The 22,331-nt window shown below is 44.9% G+C and overlaps 1 protein-coding gene across 1 annotated transcript in view; it reads left to right on the plus strand.

The window, feature by feature from the left end:
* LOC149746264 (UMP-CMP kinase 2, mitochondrial-like) overlaps positions 1 to 13,766 on the plus strand; it is a 36,866-nt gene extending 23,100 nt beyond the window's left edge. Inside the window, exons 7-10 of the mRNA XM_089901801.1 lie at positions 4,715 to 4,814; positions 4,989 to 10,712; positions 12,813 to 13,003; positions 13,332 to 13,766. The gene's annotated coding sequence lies outside the window, so the exon portion shown is untranslated. The remainder of the gene's footprint in view (positions 1 to 4,714; positions 4,815 to 4,988; positions 10,713 to 12,812; positions 13,004 to 13,331) is intronic.
* Positions 13,767 to 22,331: the final 8,565 nt, after the last annotated feature.

Below are 22,331 nucleotides of genomic sequence, written 5' to 3' on the forward strand. Positions count from 1 at the left end.
CCCCTAGGGTGAATTTTTATTTATTTGTTTTTTTGGAATTTTTAAAATTAAAGTTTAGTTGATTTACAGTGTTTCAGGTGTACAGCAAAGTGATGCCGTCATATATATGTATATGTGTGTGTGTATATATATATTCTTTTTTCAGTTTCTTTTCCACTATAGGTTATTACAGATATTGAGTATAGTTCCCTGTGCTATACAGTAGGTCCTTGTTGGTTATCTATTTTATATATAGTAGTGTGTATCTGTTAATCCCAAACTCCTGATTTATCCCTCCCCCCTTCCCCTTCAGTAACCATAAATTTGTCTTCAGTGTCTTTGAGTCTATTTCTGTTCTGTAAATGAGTTCATTGTATCATTTTTAAAAGATTCCGCGTATAAGTGATATCATATGGTATTCGTCTTTCTCTGGCTTACTTTCCTTAGTAATGGTCATCCCTAGGAGCATCCGTGTTGCTGCAAATGGCTTTCTTATGGCTGAGTAATATTCCATTGTCTATATAGACCACATCTTCTTTATCCATTCCTCTGTCGATGGACATTTAGGTTGCTTTGTTTGTTTTATTTGCACCTTCCAGGTAGGATGCTCCGCTCAGATTCTGGTGATGCTTGGCAGTGGCTCATGATTGGTGTGGAAGATTAGCGACACGTGATTGGTGTGATCGCATTGAGTGAAGCGCTCATCTTCTGAATTACTGCTGTAGACATCCAGCCGACCTCCTTAGTGATCGCCCTTTGCCTTGTTCACTCTTTAGGGTGTGTAGATCTTATTACAACCCTTACCTGGGAAAGAGGACCCACCAGGGCTCTGGTCGGATTAGCTAGCAGGCTGAATGGAGCCAGCCCAGTGTTATTTGATTTTATCTTAAAGAAAAAATAACTTTTCGGCACAGTGATTTTGAGTCAATTGAATGTGAGTGCCTTTGAAGTCACAGTCTCTCCAGCTGTGTCACTCGATTCTTCTCCAACCGGAAGAGAAACACAAGGAGGGTGAGAAGCTCCCTGTAAGGGGCTCCCTGTCCAGATGGGGAGGTGGACATGCACACACACCATTGTCGACTTGCTTTCTGTGGCTGGAGGAGGTGTTTACGACAAGTCAGGGTGCAATTTACTTTGCCTGGGGAGTCAAGAAAGGTTTCACAGAGATGGAATCAGAAGACACATAAAATAAGTACCTACACGTAAACTGGATTGAAATGGACATTTCTTGCCCCAAAGCCCTGTCTTTAGCTTTCCTGTCTTAGGGTTTGCTTCACTTGTCCTGTTTAGTGACTGCTTAGACTCAGTAATTTTCATAAGTGAACTGATTTTAACATTCTTGGGGGCATAAATTAAATACAAAATATCGAATTTGGACCCGTGTATTTCATTTGCAGACCCTGGGTGGGTCTAAATCTACTTTGCAGGCTTTCATTGTTAATCTTGAATTGTTTTAAACAAGTAAAATATTTAAGACATTTGTGTGGGACAACACTGTAGCAAATTATGTTTGTTTGATCCCGTATTAGGACTCAGTCATGCTAGCAGTTTTTCTCTGTTTTGTTTGATGAAAACAAATCAATTTCGTTTAGAGTAAGTACATGGCATTTCCACTAGAGGGAGGAGAAGTGCTAATTTTAAACATTGAGGGAGGAGCTGTTGTTTTTGCCGAGATAATCACTCCCTTCATTACACACAAACTGTGCTTGGAAAAACAACGGTGGTTCCTTTCTTTTTTTTTTTTTTTTTTCCTTTCATTTTTATTTAAATGTCTGCTCTAATGGGAGAACAAAGGACAAACCGTGGAACATTTCTAGGTCAAAGTAGCAAGTATTGAAAAGTGGCTAATTTCTTGCTTCAAGAATTCTTAACACAGCCCTGGGGTCAGAAACATTTTCAAAAGAAGACCTTAGTGATCAGAGAACTCCATCTCTTTCTTTAATAGTTCTGGAAAATGAGGCCCAGAGAGAGACCTGCCCCGCGCAGGTTGGAGAATTTGCTAGTAGCAGATGCAAAAATAGAAATGTTGCCCAGTTCTTTTTCTAGTGCTCTTTATAATGCAATAGATTTGGTCAACATATCTGATGCCATAAATATTATAGACACATACCTACATACATGTTTTTGTACATGTATATGTATGCATATATTTTCCTCCCTCTGATGTTTATGATTTAAGATCTGGCATTAAGAAATATTCTGGGGCTTTTATGTGTCCTTGTTTACTTGCTCTTAAAACCTCCCCATCCCAACTCCCCTCCTTGTATTACTCTAGATGCAAAAAGCATTGCTTATGTAGGGTATGGCTAATGGATTCAGCATGGTCCAAGAGCTGGTAATTACTGACCAATCACCAAAATACCATGGTTTAAAAACACACTATAAACCTTCCTGTGAAGTTTCCAAAATTTTTATTAACATGCGTGACATTAGTGGCTGTACTTATTTTGCCATAATTGAGGGTGTGTCCTGTTTCTCTAGAATAATAAGGCATTTGAGGGAGTTCTCATATTTCACTTCTGGCTGAACCCGGTCTGTAAGCTCTTACAAACATAATGCATTTTGTGCTCATCTTTGAGGTAGGAAAGATTATTTTCTGAGTTTTAACTGAAAAAACAACCATACGCACACACCCAAATTTTCTATTCTGAAGTTTTTTTTTAAAAAAACAACAAAGCGAGGCCATTAACCAATGAGTGCTTTTTGAAGCCATAAAAGATTTTTCAACATTTTCTCTAGTCAGAACTTTCAATAAGGAGTTTTCCCCTTACCCCTGAATAGTCTGACTAGCAGTTCTGGTCTATTTCTACCCGAGGAGAGCTTCATTAAAAGTGAGTGTTAGGCTTAGTGTTGGGGAATGTGGAGATGCATGTATAAAAACTGTGGTCATTCTTTTTTTTCCCTTCCATTTTTATTGAGATATAATTGACACACAGCGCTGTATATGTTTAAAGTATACAGCATAATGATTTGACTTAATACATCATGAAATGATTATCACAAGTTTAGTGAACATCCATTATCTCTCTCTTTCTTTTAAATTAATTTATTTATTATTTATGTTTTGGCTGCGTTGGGTCTTCATTGCTGTGCATGGGCTTTTCTCTAGTTGCGGCGAGCGGGGGCTACTCTTCTTTGTGGTGCGCGGGCTTCTCATTGCGGTGGCTTCTCGCAGGCTTCAGTAGTTGTGGCACGCGGGCTCTAGAGTGCAGGCTCAGTAGTTGTGATACACGGGTTTAGTTGCTCTGCAGCAAGTGGGATCTTCCCGGACCAGGGCTCGAACCCGTGTCCCCTGCATCGGCAGGCGGATTCTTAACCACTGCGCCACCAGGGAAGTCCCATCCATCATCTCCTATAGATATAAAATTAAATAAATAGAAAAATGTTTTTCCTTGTGATGAGAACTCCTAGGATTTGCTCTCTGGACAACTTTCATTTATAACATACGGAAGTGTTAATTATATTTATCGTGTTGTACGTCACATCCCTAGTACTTACGTATCTTACAGATGGGAGTTTGTACCTTTTTACCACTTTTATCCTATTCCCCTCCCCCCTCCTCTGCCTCTGGTAACCACAGATCTGATGGTGGCCACTCTTTTAATGAAAAGATGTATCATCTTCCACTTTTTTGTGCATAAATATAAGTGAAGTAATGAGTGAAAGCACTTCTGGCTGTAAGCGGACGTAGGTGTCATTCCCAACTGGGTGGATCTGTGACCGTGCGTAAGTTACTCTCTCTGTTTGCAAACCAAAACCATCAGGCTGGAAGAGGACCAAGGGCCCTCCACTTCCATTGGCCATAGTTTCATAATTGCATAATGAATGGAATTCACCTATGACCCTAAATGCCTTATAATTTTTAACAAGATTGTAACACAGGGTTTGTTGTTTTTATACCATTTTGTTACTGTTTTAATAACTTGGGAAAGCCCGGTGTTGGTATGTAATGTGTTACATTGCGTGTTGGTTCCCACAAAACGTCTAGGTAAATTAGTCTTCTGTAAAAAATTACCTTTAAATTCCTTAGGGGAGTCTAGTGTGACTTACAGTGTGACTAAGGAGGATGCAGCTGTCACTCCCGCTCAGTGGAACCTCTGTTTTCCTCCTAAGAACTGCGGCGGTAACCTCGACCCTGGTGTTTCTGCTGACACTCTGCTGTCCCCTATAGCCTGCTCTTTGTGCAGCACCCAGTGTGATCCTTAAAAGTCACCTTGTTCATCACACTCAGGGGTCTTCCTTTAAGTCTCTTTTTGGTATTTCTCCTAAAAGGCCTTCCACATTACTTGATCTGAAATACCTTTCATCATCCTCTTCCACTTAGCGCTAACTCATGACTACCTGTGTCTGTCCATGTCTGTGTCCGTGCCTGTGTGTTTGTCTACAACTATCACATTTATATCCATACCCAGAACTATATATCTGTACTCATAACCATATCTCTATCTATGTCCACACCCATACTTATAGCTATATCTCTGTGTATAGTATGTGCGTGTTTATCTGTACTTTTGCACTAGAATATGCCCTCTCTGAAGGCAGAGGCTTTCTTTTTCTCATTGCTTTAATCCCAGTGCCGAGGACAGTGCCTGGCATATAACAGATGCAAAATAAGTATTTGTCAAACCGAGGAACAAATATCCCGCTTGTCAGGATTTGGGTTTTGGCTTTTATTAGCTCTGTGGACAAGTTACTTAACTTCACTGTGACTTTATTTTCTCATTTCTCCATCAAGGACGTCATCATTTCCCTCAGAGATCTGATGTGAGAATGAAATGAGATGATACAAGGAAGAGGAGCTGCTGGTCCTGGCCCAGAAAAGGCACCAAGTTAAGGTTAATTCCCTACTTCCTCCTTCTGTCTTGCTGAGCACATTCTGACTTTCACAAATCTGTGGGCTCAAAGGGAAACACACCTATTAGTATTCACTGCTGAGTCATTTCCAGAGCTGGCAAACTTGAGCCTTTCCAGCTCTGGAAGATTATAAACATAAACACTCTTTTCCACAGGAGAGACTGCCAAAACACAGAGCTGATTTGCCCACGAATTTAAGCATGGCAGTGGTAAATATATATATGTATATAAAGTCAATAACAATGGCAGCTTATTATTTAATTTTATTAATAGACAAAAATTGAGAGTTAAGAGCTATACTTTTGCTATCTAGGTGACATGAGCTTAAGCATTTACCCCATCACCCAGCACAAGAGATCATGTTTCAAAAATGAAAAGCTTTCAGGAAGGCCTCTTTCCATTTGTATTTAAAAACCAAATGTTTCCAACAGAGAATTATCTCCCTTAGAAAGAGAAACCACTTTAGTCAATAAAAGTATTACCCCTAAACATCTGCTAAGAGTCTCACATGCATTATCGCACGTATTGTTCACATGAAATCTATGCATCATAATACTGCTATACACTTATATCTATTTTGAAGTGATTTAACCAGCCCGAGGTCACAGGGCTAGTTAATGGTGGAGCCCCAGGAATCATGCTATGTTTGACTGACCCTGGAACCAGCGAGGGCCCCTAAGCACTGTACTTGAAGGCCTCAGGTGACAGCAAAGCCAGTCCCAGTGACCGTTCAATCTAAATATATAATTAAATCAAAACCAAAGATGAAAACTGAAAAACAAATATACCCAGATTTGTATAGCTTTGTATTTGTATAGCTCTTTGTTAGTTACAAATGGTCCCTTTATAAGTTGTCTCAGTCCATCCTATGTAGGATTGGGTGAGACTTTATATCACTTTATAGATGAAGGAGGAGAGGTTATACGACTTCACTGAATGCCCCCAGGTAATAACGACTAGAGCCTGGACTCCACCTTCTGACTGTAGATCCTTGTTCTGTCCCCTGCTCTCCTTGACTTTCTAGGAGAAAACCTCCTCTTCTATACTTAGAGACTTGTCACCCATTGACAGAGTATCTTCTAAGTGTCAGTTACTCTGGTAGCTGTTGTGAGCACACAGGTCTTAGATAAACACAGACACTATCCCTCCTCTCTGGAGGTCAGAGACACAGATAAAAAACAAATAAATACATACGATGTTAGTGCCCTGGTGGTGTTCGTGCCACAGACAAAATTAAAATATGTGAAGTAGACAGGGAGAACCAGGTTGGGGAGAGGGTTGAAGTTTTAACTTGGGTGGTGTGAGGAGATTGCTCTGCTAAAGAGATATTTGAATACCTGGAAGAAGTGAGAAGTTCCAGCCGTGCGCTTATCAGGAGTGATGTGGCTCCAGACAGACACGACTGCACATGCCAAGGCCCTGAGGCGATAGGAGGATTCTTGGTGTGTATGAGGAATCAGAAGGAGGCCATGGGAGCTGCATCAACCAGGCAGCAGATGAGTCTACAGCTCCGAGGGTTGTGTCTTCCACCGTGGAGGGCAAGCACCGGGAAGTTCAGCAAATCCGAGGCTTTGGTGCTGACAGACAGGCACGTGGAGGGAACCGCCCTCAGCAGGTAGAGAAGGGGCCCTGAAGTAGTGGGAACTCAAAAGTGATTCAGGCACAGATTATGTTCAGCCTCTCCTTAGAGGAGTGAATTGTGTATCGTAAATGTGATGAGCATTCACTGAGGACGGTGAAGCCCGACTGGATGAGCACCAGTTATGAGCATTTGAGGAAAAGCCCTCAGCAGGAAATGGCCGTCTCTCTCCACAGACTGAAACCTTCCTGGCAGAGACCACGCATTTTTATCATATTTCCCAGAAGAGCTCGGCTGCTCTGGGTCCGCATATATGAATTATCTAGAGTGAAGTCAAATGGGGCAAAGTCATGCGAGTCTTTTTAATTAATAGGATTCATAAGTTCTCACTGGAAGGCAGCCCTGTGGATCCCATTTTTTCCCTATTTGACATTTATGTAGCCCTCTTTACCATGTAAAATATCTTATCCCTTTTTATTGTCACAGCAAAACTGTGAAGTAGGGGAGTACGAGCGATATCGTCTTTCTTTCCCTCCCTCCCTTGAGGAAATGGAAAGTGAAATGGTATTTGATATGATGGGAAGTGCTGGAACTCCAGAGACCTCAGTGGCTTCCTCTGTGTGGCCTGGTCAGACCCCGCCAGAAGGGGACACGGTGGCAGGTCAGGCTGTGACAGTGTGGGGCGGGACAACGGGGACCCTTCCAGAATCTGCAGGCCCTCTGTGCGGCCCTGTGGGCTCCCAGGCCACGTGGATGGTGGACAGAGCATCTGGAGACCAGGGTCCAGGAACCGAAGAACACAGAGCATCTGAACAAACTTGGGGAAATCACGCTCCCGCTTCAGCCTGCCCTTCTCTCATCTGTAAAGGGGGGAGTTAAGGTTACATTTATTTAAGTAACATTTCTATAGCTCTTATTTCCGGCCAGTTGTGGTTATAAGCACTCTACAGACATTAACTTGTTTAATTCTGCAGGCGGCCCCCTGAGGTAGGTCATACTATTATCCGCATTTTACTGGTGGGGAAAGGAAGGCACGGGAGGGTGAAGCAGCTTGCTCAGGGCCGCAAGCTAGTGCCTGGTAGGGCCGGAATTCAAATCCGAGCAGGCTGGCGCCATCATCTGGCTTTAAGCTCTCACTCTGCCGCCTCCCAGTGCAAGATCTGTACGTTCCCTCTTAGCCCTCCCACCTGGCGAGGGTAATTTTATGAGCTGAGATTTCAGCCCAAAAGGGGAACTCTTGCTCTAATCCATTACATCAAACTGCACGCTCTGATCTGATCACCCGGCCTTCCCTTGAGGCAGTGTTGGCGTCGGAAACGTCCACTGTGTGAGTTGGCCGGGATGCTGACTTACACAGAGGTGAGAACCAGGGCCTCTGTGTACACTGATATCACCAGTGATTTCTACCTTTAAGCTAGGAGACTGTAGGTGCGGATGTAGGTGAGGTGCCTGGCCCTGGGACCCCCTCTCCTTTCTCATGAGCTCCCCTGCTCCCCTGTTGGTTCCACTCACCTCTGCTGGGATGACCCCAGGCTGTGTCACTGTGTCGTTAGCGCTCACTCCCCTCAAGGTTAAGTTATGTTAAGGAGGAACCACAAGCACACCTCCTCTCCTGCTGCCCGCTGGCCCTCTCTCCTCCCCCGGAAGCTGGAACACGCTCACAGCGCCCCACAAAGAAGTAGGGCCCCCTGCACGTAAGTCTGCAACCCACACTGAGGCCGGACCTGCCGGGGGTTCTTTTCCAGCCCCTACTTCATTTCACCTCTCGAGGGGCCCACGGGAAGCTCCACCCCTCCTCTGGGGACCTCTGGAGACAGTTCTTGGGGTTCTAAGGTTCCTTTTTATCTTTTTGCAGACAAAAGTACATCTTATTCCTGAACCGTAGCTGCAGATTTGAATTTCCTTTGTACTGCCGACCTCTTTCACCCGCAGCTCTGACACAGCTGAACCTCAGCCTCACCTCCTGTCAGGTCGACTCAGGTCCATGTGGTCAACGGCCCCTCCGTCCTTGGAGTCCGGGATGCTTTGCCCGTGCGGTCCTGGATGTCTGTGATCATGGTCCCTGACCTTCCTCCTCTGAAGTGACCCTGTGTTTCTCTCTCACTCTCTGTCCCCTTGTCCTCTTTCCATGGAAAAACGAAGCCACTGTAGCCTCTTCCCAGTTACAGGAATAATCTCTCTGAAAACAGCTTCACTAGTTAAGAGCTCTCATCAAAGCCCTTTTCTTTTTCCATGCATAAAATAGCTACACAGGGGTTTGTATTCTGTTTTATGTTCGTTTTGCTAAAACACATGGCAGCTTACGATGCCTATTGTTTTACACCATGTTTTTCACAAGGTGAAAAATACATCTTGTAATTTTTTCACATGAGAACACAGATATCTACCTGGTTCGTTTTCACATCTGTATAGTGTTTTATTGTATACATAAATCATAATTTATTTAATGGATTCTTGATGGATGGACAGTTGCTTCCAGTCATTAGCTATATTAATTGATGCTGCAAATGAACTTGAGTGTGTGTGTGTATGCGTGTGTATGTGTATGGGTGAATATATGTGTATACCTACCTATAATTGTGCAACTCGGTGAGTATATCTGTGGAATAAATGCATAACAAAGTAACCACTGAGTCAAAGAATACATTCATTTAATTCACTTTTAATTTGCTCAACATCGATTCATTTGGCATCCAAAAAAGTTGCATCAGTTTAGTCAGCCAACAATGTTTAATATTCCCTCATTTTGTTTTTCAAGTTGCATAGGTAAAGAATCTTATCACATTGTTTTAATTTGTACTTTTTAAAATATATGTGAGTCTGAGGGTCAATTTATATTTCTAAGTCTTTTGTCTTGTTTTTTCTGTCTGTTCACATACACTGCTGAGTACTCTGTTGGGTCTTTGTCTTTTTAGAATATTGATTTGTAAGATTTCTTTATATATTTAGATGCTAGTCCTAGGTTATATGTATTGTCTTATGCTATTTTGTTCTGAAAATGTGTTAAAATTTTAGTGTATTGAAATCTGTTCCTTAATAGCTTCTGTCTTTGTGTTTTTTCTTAAACACATTATATTTTCAGAGAAGTTTTTGGTTCACAGCGATATTGAGAGGTGGGCACAGAGGCTGCTCACATAATCCTCCTGCCTCCACGCAGGCACAGCCTCCACCATCATCAGCATCCCCCGCCAGAGTGGTCCATTTGTGACAACCGAGGGGCCTCTGTCGACCATCACGATCACATCGACCCACAGTTTACAACAGGCTCCGTTCTTGGAGTTATACATTCCATGGCTTTGGACAAATGTATGATGACACATATACACCGTCACAGTATTAATCGGAATAGTTTCGCTGCCATAAAACTCCTCTGTGTTCTACCTCTTCCTCTCCCCACCCGCCTTCTACCCCGACTTGTGACAACGCCTGATCTTTCTTTCTGTCTCCACAGTTTTGCCTTTTCTGGAATGTCATAGAGTTGGAAACATACAGTAGGTAGTCTTTTCGTATTGGCTTCTTTCACTTGGTGATATGTGTTTAAGTTTCCTTCATGTATTTTCATGGCTTGATAGATTGTATCTCTTTAGTGTTGAAGAATATTTCATTGTGTGAATGCACCACAGTTTATTTCTCCACTCACTTACTGCAGGACATCTTGGCTGCTTCCAAGTTTTTGCAATTATGAGTAAAGCTGCTGTAAACATCTGTGTGCTTCTGCCTTTCTTGTTTTGCTTTGAAAGTTTTTCTCATTTCCAAGATAAATTAAAATTTAATGTCCTAATTTTCTTCTATTTGTGATTTTACTATTTGCTTCTATTTTATAATCCATTTGAAATTATTTTAGTGTTAGAATATATATTAATGTTTCTCTTCAGCTGTCTTTTGAGTTATTTTGATGGCAAGAGTTACATTTTGCACTTCTTTGAAATTTACCTAAGATGTACCAAAATGCTTGGCATGTACATAGCACTAAATACTTATTAGCTGTAATGATACATATTTGCTTTAATGAGTATTAAGCAGTACCACTAACATGTAAAGGCTGCTAATATAGTAGTAATAGCTACCATTTATCGAGCAGTTGTTATGTGCTAGGTAGATTCTATAAACTTTACCCATTTTAAATCCAACAACCTGGCAAAGTATGTATTATTGTCTCTATTTTATACATAAGAGAACTGATGATCTTGAGATCACACATCTTAAAAGTAGCAAAGCTGGGGCTTGAACACAAGTTGATGTATCTTCAAAACACCAAGATTTTCCAACACCTATTGCTGTCGATAAGTGGAGAGAGGAGGTGAGTGATGTATGGAAATACAGAGTAACCTCTTTCTGGTCTGCTAACTGGAATTTATAGTCCTAAGGATTCAGTCTTAACATCAAATATTTTATTGAATTGGATTTAAACCTCTTTACCGCCTACTGAGCCCAATGAGGTAATACTTAGTAAATGCTACATGTTGGCTTTTGGCCCAGTGCAGGGGATACGAGCACTTCGCAGTGATAATTTTCTCCTAATTGGTTGTAACTAATGCACTGCCATTCTGGAATTTGTCACTTACCTAAATGTACCTTAGCAAATGGACCATGGTCTCCACATAAATGCACATTTACACACACTAGAAACAGCTTGGTGAGAGGCAAGTGGGATGAAGAAGGATGTGCCTGAGTGGGCAGTAGGTGACCTGGTGGACCGCCACCTTCTACGAAATCTCTTTTGGATGAGGGAGGATGGCTGGAAGAACAGGAATTGGGACTCGAGAGGCCAATGGAGAGGCAAGGCTGAGCCAAAGTCACTGTGTCTCCTGGGCTAGTCTTCCTTCTTCAGAGGCTTATTTTCTCATAAGTAAAATGGAGAAGCTTGGTTAGACCTGCCACTTCAAGCTGTGCTCTGTGGAGGTTACTTGGGGTCATCGTAAGTAAGAAATGAGAGCCAGAGGGATCTGAGTGCTCTGCTCCCACTCAGGCCCATAGCTCTCTGCTTTGCCCATCTTACGGTTTCTGTGGCGAACAACATGTAAACCACTGAAAGTGAGCCTGCCCCAGAATGGCTCCAGGGAGGACATTTGAGAGCTTACCACTTCTCTCCCATCTCCAAGAGCCCCCAGTGCATGTGCTCTGATGAAGGTTGGCATGACTAGCACAGAGGACGCTGCCTGTGTGGCTTCCCAGGAACTCCCACCGGCCAGCGCACAACAGAAGGTAGGGAGGGTGGCAAAAAAGAGAAGCCGGTGGAAGTAACCTGGGTTAGTCTCGGCCCCCATGGGAGGAGGTAGACAAATGCTCACCAATAGCCATCCAGTCCCCTGTGAAAGGAGCTAATGTAGTAGAGGGTGGTCAGGGCATCTGTGTCCCCATGAGGAGCTCCCAGGGCTGGCAGGGGCTGAGGACATGTGGAGTGCCCACCCACCTGCCCAGCTGACCTGCTTCAAGCAGTGCCAACTGCAGCCAGGGGCAGCTGTCCTGGGCCAGGGGGACATCTGATTCCTGGAAGGGCATACCAGGAGCCTTAAAGGGAAGGCATACGAGACAGATCCAGGAATCGAGGTGACATGAAACTTTCAGAGGGAGAGGCACCTTTAGCTTTCTTTTTGTTAAAATATCAATGAATTCATCTCTCTGCGTATCTAAGTCTCCCCCTTCTTTCTCTGTCTCTGTCTCTCTTTCTCTCTGTCTCTCATTTATATTCTGTTGAGCTGTGATTTTCAGTACTCCAGGGATCTTAAAGTTTCCACACCAGCTGTAGTAAAATTGCATAAGACGTCTTGATGGTAGTGTGAATTCTCAGTGCCTTGGGGCCAGGCTGAAATCCACAAGCTTGAAAGATCTGGACTTTGTAGGAGAAGCAGAATTGGAGAGAGAGAGAGAGAGAGAGAGAGAGAGAAAACGAATTCAGGAAGATCCACAAGGAACCTCATTTCTGTCTTTCTCGAGCTGGTGGGAAATTAGCAAATGACTTAACCTGTCTGAGTGTCATGTTCCACATCTGTTAAAAGAGAATTTAGATTAACTTTAGATTGCTAAAGCTAATAGTAATATCTACCTTCCAAATTTATTTTGAGAATTATTAGGAAAGAGTTTGAGTAGTCTAATATTTCCAAAATGAGCTCCGTAGATGGCAGCTGTAATTGTACACAGGTTAACACCAGCTCTGATGGCTGTCTTTGTCTGTGTGGCCCTGTGATCATGATTGTATTGTGTTCTGTTCCTTTTAGGCAGACGGAACCCACCATGCACATGTGGTATTGTGTCAGCATGTCGCTTTCTTGGGCTTGTTGAAAAGGTCAAAGAATACAAATTTGGAGAAAAAGTTAAAAGATTTAGTTAAGTCTGAAAAAGCAGTTGTCTACCTTCCAATTCTTATCTTTCCTCATTGCCTTTTCCACCAAAATTCCAGCCTTTCCAGGAAACCTTTCCAAATCAATCAGAAGTCAGAAGTGTGCGCTGGCATCCCCAAAATGTGAGCTCCAGAACCATCATTCATTTCTTGCCTGGTTTTGGGCACCACTTCTGGTCTGGACCGGCCACTTTCCTCTTCTGGAAATCCAGCCTATTGGACTTCATGGTTCTGAAGTCCATTCAACCCGGGTAAGTTCTGCGATTCTCTCCCTCTTCATCCTGAGACCACGGTTTCTACACTCAAATTCAGAGACCTGGTCTGATAACTCCAAAACTTATGATGGAGAAATTAAAAGAATATTTTAATTTTAAAATATTGAATATTTTAATTTTAAAATATTGAATATTTTAATTTTAAAATATTGAATATTTTAATTTTAAAATATTGACTATTTTAATATTTGAAATTGAAATGGTTTGTGGTTGGCCCCTTCTCAGAATCTTTCTGATGAAATTTGATTATGTAGATCCAGCATTTTATCAAAATTGAGGAATATTTTCTATTTTATTTTTTTAGTTGGAAGCCCTTTGGCTCTAAGCGTCGGAGGAAATGAATAAGGGATGTGAAGCTGTTACCAGGATGGACTGCATGAAATCTCATTAACTGAGAACACAAGGGACCAGACAAAACAGATTTTGAATTAATTAGTTTGCAGTATGTGAAAGCATTGCTGAGAAATATAGGACATTTTATTGGCTAAGAAATTCCCATTATATTACTCGATGCAATGTTAAGTCAAATGATAAATGGGAATGATGTTTCTTTATTTTTGGGCAAATGATAGGTGGTTTGGGAAATACCTTATTCGGTTTTCAGCTATCTGGATGAAATTTATCAGATTCTTGCTTATTGTCATAATTTTAGGTTGTATCCTGACAGCTCTCAAGTTCTGTTCTTTAATAAATTTTTTCCTTTCCATGTGAATCCCGAGTGATCTAATGGATAACCAGACATCCCATGTTTTCTTTTATTTATTTTTTAAAATATTTATTTATTTAGGCTGCGCCAGGTCTTAGTTGCGGCACGCGGGGTCTAGTTCCCTGACCAAGGATCGAACCCGGACCCCCTGCATTGGGGAGTGCAGAGTCTTACCCACTGGACCACTTCCCCCATGTTTTGTTTTAAATGTATTGATTCCTAAAGATTCAATACTAGTTTTTCACTTTAAGATCTTTCTTTTTTCTTCAAATGTGGCTCGTGGTCATCAGAGAGAAGCTTGGCTTCTTCACCTTGTGTTTGGAGGCCCTTGCGCTTTTCCATTTCCAGCTCCGAGGTTCCCGGACACTGGGCTGCCTCTGGCTGTGCTCTGGCCGCCTCAGCAGCGCGGCTCACAGTGCGTTTTGGTTGCTGTCTCCTGACTCACAGCGTGTGTGGCGAGGTCTATGAGGAATTTTCACGTCTGTGCTTGTTAACCTTTCCTCCTTGTGTTAGAGTCGGCTTAACCCAGGGCCTTGAGAAGATTAGGCTGTAATGAAATACTCCACGTAACAGGGAGGAAACAGTAGCCCGGCTGAGCATGGAGCAATGGGGCTGAGCGAACGGGAAGAGTGTGATGGGGATGCTTGGGCTGAGCTGATGCGTGTCCCCCACAACTTCTGTAAAGTCCTCTCCCACCCTCTTGGTCGGAGCTTCCTCTCTTCCCTGCTCACCCTCCTTCTCCTGGCTAAGCCTCCACGTGGTCTGGGACTGAGCTGAGGCCTGGCTCAGGCTGCCCCCCTGCTCTGCCCAGCACGGGGCTTGGCTTGCCGGCCGGATGTTTGTCTGTCTCCCCACGTGAATCCCTGCTTCCCAGTTCCACAGCCCCTGGCCCCAGCTGCAGGCTTGGTGGAGCCGAGGCGCTTGAAAACACCTGCCAGGAGCTTCCCTGGTGGCGCAGTGGTTGAGAGTCCACCTGCCGATGCAGGGGACACAGGTTCGTGCCCCAGTCCGGGAAGATCCCACATGCCGCGGAGCGGCTGGGCCCGTGAGCCATGGCTGCTGAGCCTGCGCGTCCAGAGCCTGTGCTCCGCAACAGGAGAGGCCACATCAGTGAGAGGCTCGCATACCGCAAAAAAAAAAAAAAAAAAAAAAGCACCTGCCGAATCTCACCTATGACCAGATGGGTAGAGAGGGACATGGTGCTATCTCAGCAAGGAGGTGTGTAGACACAGACTCCCTTCTCTCCTTGACGGGGCCTGACTGCGTTCGCCCTTCTCTTCACATCTGTTTCTACCGGTCACGTGCCCCACACCTGGCTGTCTCTCCAAATGTGGATGAAGCCCCGAGAGGAGCAGCTGGGCCTCAGTCACCAGGACAAGCTGTCTGCAGAGCACGTGAAGCTGGCTCTGGGGACGCACCTGCCCCCGCGGCCTGGCCTCCGGGCCCGGCCGGCTCTCTGGGCTGCCCCTGATCTTCCCTCCTCTGCCCATCTTTCTAGAATGAGAAGGAAGGAGGGAGAATGGAAGGTGGTTGAGCTCCTGTTTTGGTTTTTTTAGATGTTGGGGGTAGGAGTTGATTAATTAATTTATTTATTTTTGCTGTGTTGGGTCTTCGTTTCTGCATGAGGGCTTCCTCCAGTTGTGGCGAGTGGGGGCCACTCTTCATCGCAGTGCACGGGCCTCTCACTGTTGTGGCCCCTCCCGTCGCGGAGCACAGGCTCCGCTCGTGCAGGCTCAGCGGCCATGGTTCACGGGCCCAGTTGCTCTGTGGCATGTGGGATCTTCCCGGACCGGGGCGCGAACCCGTGTCCCCTGCATCGGCAGGCGGATTCTCAACCACTGCGCCACCAGGGAAGCCCTGAGCTCCTTTTTTTTAAAAAAAAATAACCCATGGATTGGAGAAATCTGAATAAGTTCGTAGGGTCAGGGCAAAGGAACCAAGGGAAGGAACAAGATGGGAGGCGTAGGGAAGAGCAGAGCTGAAGCAGAGTCCTGAAAGTGGTGGAGACAGGGTGGGATTGTTATAATGAATGGGGGAGGGACTTGGCTGGACAAGGAAAACAGCTACTGTGTTCCGTTGTGTCAGGAGAGACGGGACAAAAAAAATCATTCAGAGAAAATTTGTGTCAGGGCTTATGTTTCTTTATCTTATTTTAAAATCCAGGCCAGTTTATCATTTTATCAATTTCTCACTCACTCTCTTTTGAACACTTAAAGTTATTTAAATTTTTGATTATTTCCTTGCTTTGGGTTAGTGGCTCTCAACAACAGGTCACATGACCTGCCCTAGGACACCCTCACTGCTTTACCCTGGGCTGGAGAGGGAGGGGTTTTTCCCTCTAAATCTTCAGTGGGTGCTGAGTGACCCAGCGGATTCAGAAATGGGAAAACTGATTGGCATCTTAGCCTGAATGAGCAGGATGTTTGATGTTGTTGCTGAAGAATACTGTACATTTAAATGCAAATTACCTATGATTTTTCACAGCCTAGAAATAATGTCTTCTGAAAGCAGAGAAAGAAAATCTATTAAGCTTTCTGAAAGATATTGATTAAATGGGCACATGCTTCAGCCCCCCCGGGGGACAGGGGCAGGGAGGGCACTGATACCTTCTGGAACCTGCAGAGCAGGGGTTTAGTTTGGACGATGTCATCACTATATGTTGTGCCTCACTTTCCCTCCTTTGTCAAGGGAGAGATGTACGTTCCGGGTGGGCTTGAATGGACAATGCTGTTTGCACGTCATTAACTGGATCATCTTAAGCCTCCTTACTGGCTCGAATTTAGTCTGTGTGGGACAAATAAATAATCCTGAAATTTTCCAGAGCCCGTTGCCGCTGGATGGACAGGGACCCTCCCTCTGTGACACTGAGACATCCTGTGCTCTTCGTCACCAATCCTCCGTCTCCTCCGTGTCACTCTCGTCCCTGGCATCTTCAGCTCCATCAGCCTGTGACTGCAGCCACGACTCCCTGGAGTGGCCCCAATTGCTGAGCAACCCGCTCCAGCTACTAGAAAACCATGTCCCTCTCGCCTGCTCGCCTCACACTGTCAATACCTGTTGCCATGGAGCTGTCTGAAGGAGCCTTATTGCTGTCTTAGTATCAAGTCCTCGTGGAAAGAAGTCCAACGTTTGTGCAGATGTGCCGGTAGCCAGGCAGTGTGTGCCAGGGAGGTGCTGGAACTGGCCCAAAGCAAAAGAATGACCACCGTCCCAATCCAGCACCAATCTTGGTTAACTGAGACTCTAATTAGTTTTTGCTGTGTCTAGACTCACAAAGTTTCTAGCAAAGACCTCTGTCTTTCCCTGGCTCTACCTCTGGCCACACTGGGGATCAGATATGCTCTGCCATATCCCTCAGCTACATCGTCTTCACTCCCAGCTCTCAGTTCAACCAAGACTCCTCTCTCTCTTTCCCATTACTACACAAATTCTCCCCTCTGCATCAGTGCCTGCCAGCAGTCCCCAGTGGTGTTGCACTGTCTATACTAGCAGCATCCTGGAGGCTCTGAAGGCCTCTGCTGTACAAAGTCCTCTGGGCTCCTTGAATATGAACAAGTTGTTTTCTGAGCAAACAATCAGGAAACCGGGGCAAACAAGTTTACTGGTGGGACAAAGGGACAGGCCATTTGTAATTAGGAGTCTCCAGAGGAATCCTGAAATCTGGGCTGATGCAGCTGAAAACTCTGCCCTCGGGAGGGAAATGGGTTAAAGCACGTTCGGAAAACAGGCTAAGGTTGGTCACAGGAAGCCCTCCGACTATGCCAATGACGTGGACAAAATGCAAGCATCCCACTATGCGCCAGATGCTGTAGGAGGGGCTCGCGTATGTTACCTGATGTTCATAAAACCACAACCCAGGCAGGATCATCTTCACGTGGAGATGATAACATTGCATCTCCCCGACGTGACTTTGCCCAAACACACACAGCCGGCAAAGCGTGCCGACATAGCTCTAACCCAGTTGAGACAGGTTACGAAGCCAGATCTTGTCACACTGCCATGTGCCAGGGACACATCCAGTCATCCTGATCCCTTTTCTGGTCCAGGTCACCCCTTCCAAGGACCACATGGTCTGTATCCCATAAGAATCAGATTCTGATATATCAGCCCTCTTCATAGCAAGACTGCTGATGCTCTTGCCTTTGTAACTTGGGATCTCATCTTGAGTCTCATTTCCAGATTTCCCTGACTTTGGGCTTGTGCTTTACCCTCTTCCTCAACCCTCTTACTCTTATACGAGAGGACTCGTTTGTTTTCTTTGATCTGATGTTCCCTGATCCACCTCCATGAAGGTCTGAGCTCACCCTGGAGGCCTCTGGCTCCGACTGACCCAGCTCAGTCTGGGACCTAACCTGTCATGGGACATCTTGACCCCCTGCCCCGTCTGCATTCTCTGCCATCCTGCAACGTCAGGTGGCAGTCAAGTGTGAGGTAGGATTCCTCCAAGAGGCACTTAGAAGAGGGAGAAAGTGGGCCCAGAGCAGCAGGAGCTCTGCTCGGAAACCCCGAGGTGATGCGCTTGGCCACGGAGTGAGAGGAGAGGCGGTCTGTCACACAGTGCATCCCCGGCAGCCGTCAAAGGGGAGCTCTACCCTTACTGGGACAGAACCTGAGGCATCTGGGCTGTAGATATGCCTTTATTGACTGCTTGACCCACTGTTCCACATGGCCACCCACTGTCCTAGTCAGAGGCTTGTGGTATCTTGACCGGCCCTCGTGGGCTGACTGTCCTGGCATAGCCTGTGACGTTATGAATGGCTCACGTCGAATCTGACCTCTTAAATGCTTCCAGCTTTTGTGATTTGCCTAATGGAAGCAGAGAAGACAAGCTATTTCAGAATATGCCAATAAAATTGCTCACAGATTGAAAGAAGCACTGGACCTTTTGATTTATACCAACACACAATGCTGTTTGTCAAATGTGCTTAGAGGTTCTCCTCTTGAAATTTCAGGCTGTAAATAAGACAAGCATATTTGCCTGGGGAGTACCTGCCTCCATACCCCCATTTTGATAATTAGTATAATAAAATCAATATGGTGGAAACTGATAGCCTGACAAGAAAGAGGAATGTTGTGGCTGGTTCTTTGAATTAAACCTGGCATATGCTGGATCGGGAGCTCTTAGATGGTGCTGCGGAGGTATTTTGATAGCTATTTGTAAAGAGCTGATAGATTATTATTTTAAGAAAAATTCAGGGAATACCCATGCTCTTTGTGGCTGCAAAGGGAAGAACTAAATCTTATTTTTGGGCAGTGGAGGGTACAAATTTCAGCTCACTATAAGCTTCATTCAACAATGGAGAGCTCTATTTTGAAATGAATTAACCATCACTGGACTGTCGTGTCCTAAGTATATCGTGGGTTGTTGTGTTTGGCTAAGATGACCTCAAATGTCACTTTGAACTCTGAGATCCTGTGATTGTTTTCTAGACACGTTCAACGGAAGAGAAGAAGACAAAAGGCAAGGTGTGAGGAGGTATATTTCATTTTGTTTTCCCACAATTTTTATCAAGGAAAGTAGAACCACTCTGAGTAAGGAGAAAACAAAAATTTTAACATGTATATAGTTAATAATTCATCCCATAAATAAGGATTTCAACATCTCCCGTAATCTCACCATCCACACCTAACAACTATTTTCACTGCTTTGTATTCACAGAAAACATTCAATTTTCAGGGTTTCGGATTATCGTGCAGTTGTAATCATGGCACAAAGAAGATTGGGTAAAAATCAAGTTTTTTGAGTTTCCCTTCAGATAATTAGGAATAGAATAATTCCTTAGTCTCATTTTATGTGGGAACTAACAATATTATAAATCATAATGTTTATTAATAAATGTATATCAATAATGGAATTGTGTACACAGTTATGAATAAAAAACATTCCTCTTTAGGTATGTCTATTTCCTGCTAGCAATTGTTTTCGGTCTTATGTTATCTACAGCATATATATATATTTTTTTTTCGGTACGCGGGCCGCTCACTGTTGTGGCCCCTCCCGTTGCGGAGCACAGGCTCCGGACGCGCAGGCTCAGCGGCCATGGCTCACAGGCCCAGCCGCTCCGCGGCATGTGGGATCTTCCCGGACTGGGGCACGAAGCCGTGTCCCCTGCATCGGCAGGCGGACTCTCAACCACTGCGCAACCAGCGAAGCCCGATCGCACCCATCTTGATGGAATCCGTTTGTTTGGGGACTGTGGTGTTTTGCTCTGGCATCCACAGGACATCCCCGTTTCTTAATCTGGCAGAAACAGTTGACACGTCTTCTGCATGTACTCTTCTTTTTCTTTTTTTTTAAATTAAATTACTTTTTTTTATATACAGCAGGCTCTTATTAGTTATCTATTTTATACATATTATGCAGGTACTCTGGATCTGGACTTGACAAGTATTCTCTGGGGATTGGATTTTTGGAAAAGAAAAAATAAGTTTGACAGTAGGGAACTGGGCTTGCAGATGGCTGGTGTACGAAGTACAGCCTCAGAGAAACAGATGAGGTCAAGTTTGCAAGATGAACCTACATGTTAAACAAGGGCACTGTGATGAATGAGCGTGTGTGTGTGTGTGTGTGTGTGCACATGTGCACTTGTGCACAGTGGTGGTAGAGTTGTGTGGAAGGGGATGAAAACTCAGCAAGATTGGGAGAATGCAATGGCTGTGTTTCAACTTTGGGTTTACCAGGAGAGCAGCAATTTGCCTGACACATATTCCTGTGTATAAAGTTTGCTGAATTGATTTCATAGGTATAAACAAAATTCATAGAAGAGAAATTAAAATCTAAAAATCTAATTGAAGAATTAAGGGAGATCACAGGTAAAGCACTTCCTGGAGTGTTGACCACACGTCAGAGCTCACGTCCCCAAGCTCCCCACTCTTTTTGGTGGTGCTGACAGTTCAAAAAGGCCCTATCCTAGGTAGGGTGTTTGTGGCTCTTTCTTGGTGTCTAGTGCCTTTAAAAGGGCATTTCCTGTCCACAAAACCCCATTTAAGGAGCACATGGAACCCAGTGGGGAGCTCACTGATGTGGCACAATTCTGGGTTTTGTTTTTTTTTTTTTTTGCGGTACGCGGGCCTCTCACTGCTGTGGCCTCTCCCGTTGCGGAGCACAGGCTCCAGACGCGCAGGCTCAGCGGCCATGGTTCACGGGCCCAGCCGCTCCGCAGCATGTGGGATCTTCCCGGACCGGGGCACGAACCTGTGTCCCCTGCATCGGCAGGCGGACTCTCAGCCACTGGGCCACCAGGGAAGCCCACAATTCTGGGTTTTGAAGTGAAAAGACCTGGGTGTCAATTCCAGCTCTACCCTCTGCAAGGGATACCTCAGTGCCTTCTCCCCGTCTGTGCACAGGGATAATAGTCACTGCTTCCTGAGGCCATCCTGAGGATTGTATGAGATGCTGTGATCTGCATGCTAAAGTGGAAGTGAGGTAGTTTTCTTGCTCAAATGTCCCAGGAACTTCCTTATGGTGAGAGTTTGGGCAAATGCATCATTCCCAGCCAGAGTTTGCTCATCTGTAAAATGGGGATGATTCCCCCTTGTCTCCCAAGATGGTGACGATTAAACGGAATAACTCATGTAAAGTGCATTAGGCAGAGGAGGCACTTAATAAGCAGCTGCTATTAGACTTGCTGAGAGACAGGGATCAGTTTAGTCACATGACCTGGTATAGGGTCATGATTCCAGTACCGGAAAAGCACCAAGAAACGGGAGCTGACTTCTCTACTGCCTGTGTCCCTAGAGCCTTCCCAGTGCACTTACTAAATCAACCCAAATATACGTAGAACCAAAGAGGCAGAGGGAGAACGAGCGCCAGACATACAGCCATCTTGAACCTGTGGTGGACCAGGCCCAGGCTCCTTCCGGGGCACAGAGACATGAACCAGACATGGGTGGTGATTGCCTGCAACGGCTCAAGGACAGCTCTCTGTTTATGCCTGACAGAAATACACCCAAGATGCATGTGGCTGGCAGAAGGGCCTTTCGGGTGAGTCATGTGTTCTCTTTTCATCAGACACAGAATACAGAGATGTTCCTTCTCCACTGTGAGGTTTCATGGTGTTCAGTGAGCATGGTTGGTCTACTAGCTCATACTTTGTAGCATCAAAAATATTCAGGAGATCAGCCAAAGGAGAACATGAACAAAGTGGTGTGTACCTCCTGTGTGATCTCATGAGGGTCACCTGGTAGGGCTCTTGGGGAAAGGTGGATGGTTGTGGGGTTGGGGAACGTGCCCTTGGGGGTGCTGTGCCTCCACTGGATGTTAGATGATGACAGGCATCTGACCCCCGTGTGCTCCGATTTTCCCCATCCATTGATACCTGTGGGTCTGCTTTTGCTCTTCCCACTTCCCTCTTGGATGGAGGAGGAAAGCCGAGTGGCACTAGTATTGGGCGCTCATGGAGACTCTGGCCGGTCTGTCCACCTGCCACGACTGCTCCTTCGAGGCTGGTGTCATTCTCAGCGCTTTAGCAACGAGAAAACTAAGACTCGGAAACCTTGATTTGTCCAGAGCCACAGATCAGGAGGCAGGAGAGACAACATTTAGATGCTGGGCTTTATTCATCGCAAATCAAAGCCCTTTCACCATCTATGAAACTC

Source organism: Delphinapterus leucas, chromosome 19 (assembly GCF_059928025.1).
Source record: "Delphinapterus leucas isolate spDelLeu-1000000601 "Yukka" chromosome 19, BTC_Dleu_Yukka2, whole genome shotgun sequence".
Classification (NCBI taxonomy): Eukaryota; Metazoa; Chordata; class Mammalia; order Artiodactyla; family Monodontidae; genus Delphinapterus; species Delphinapterus leucas.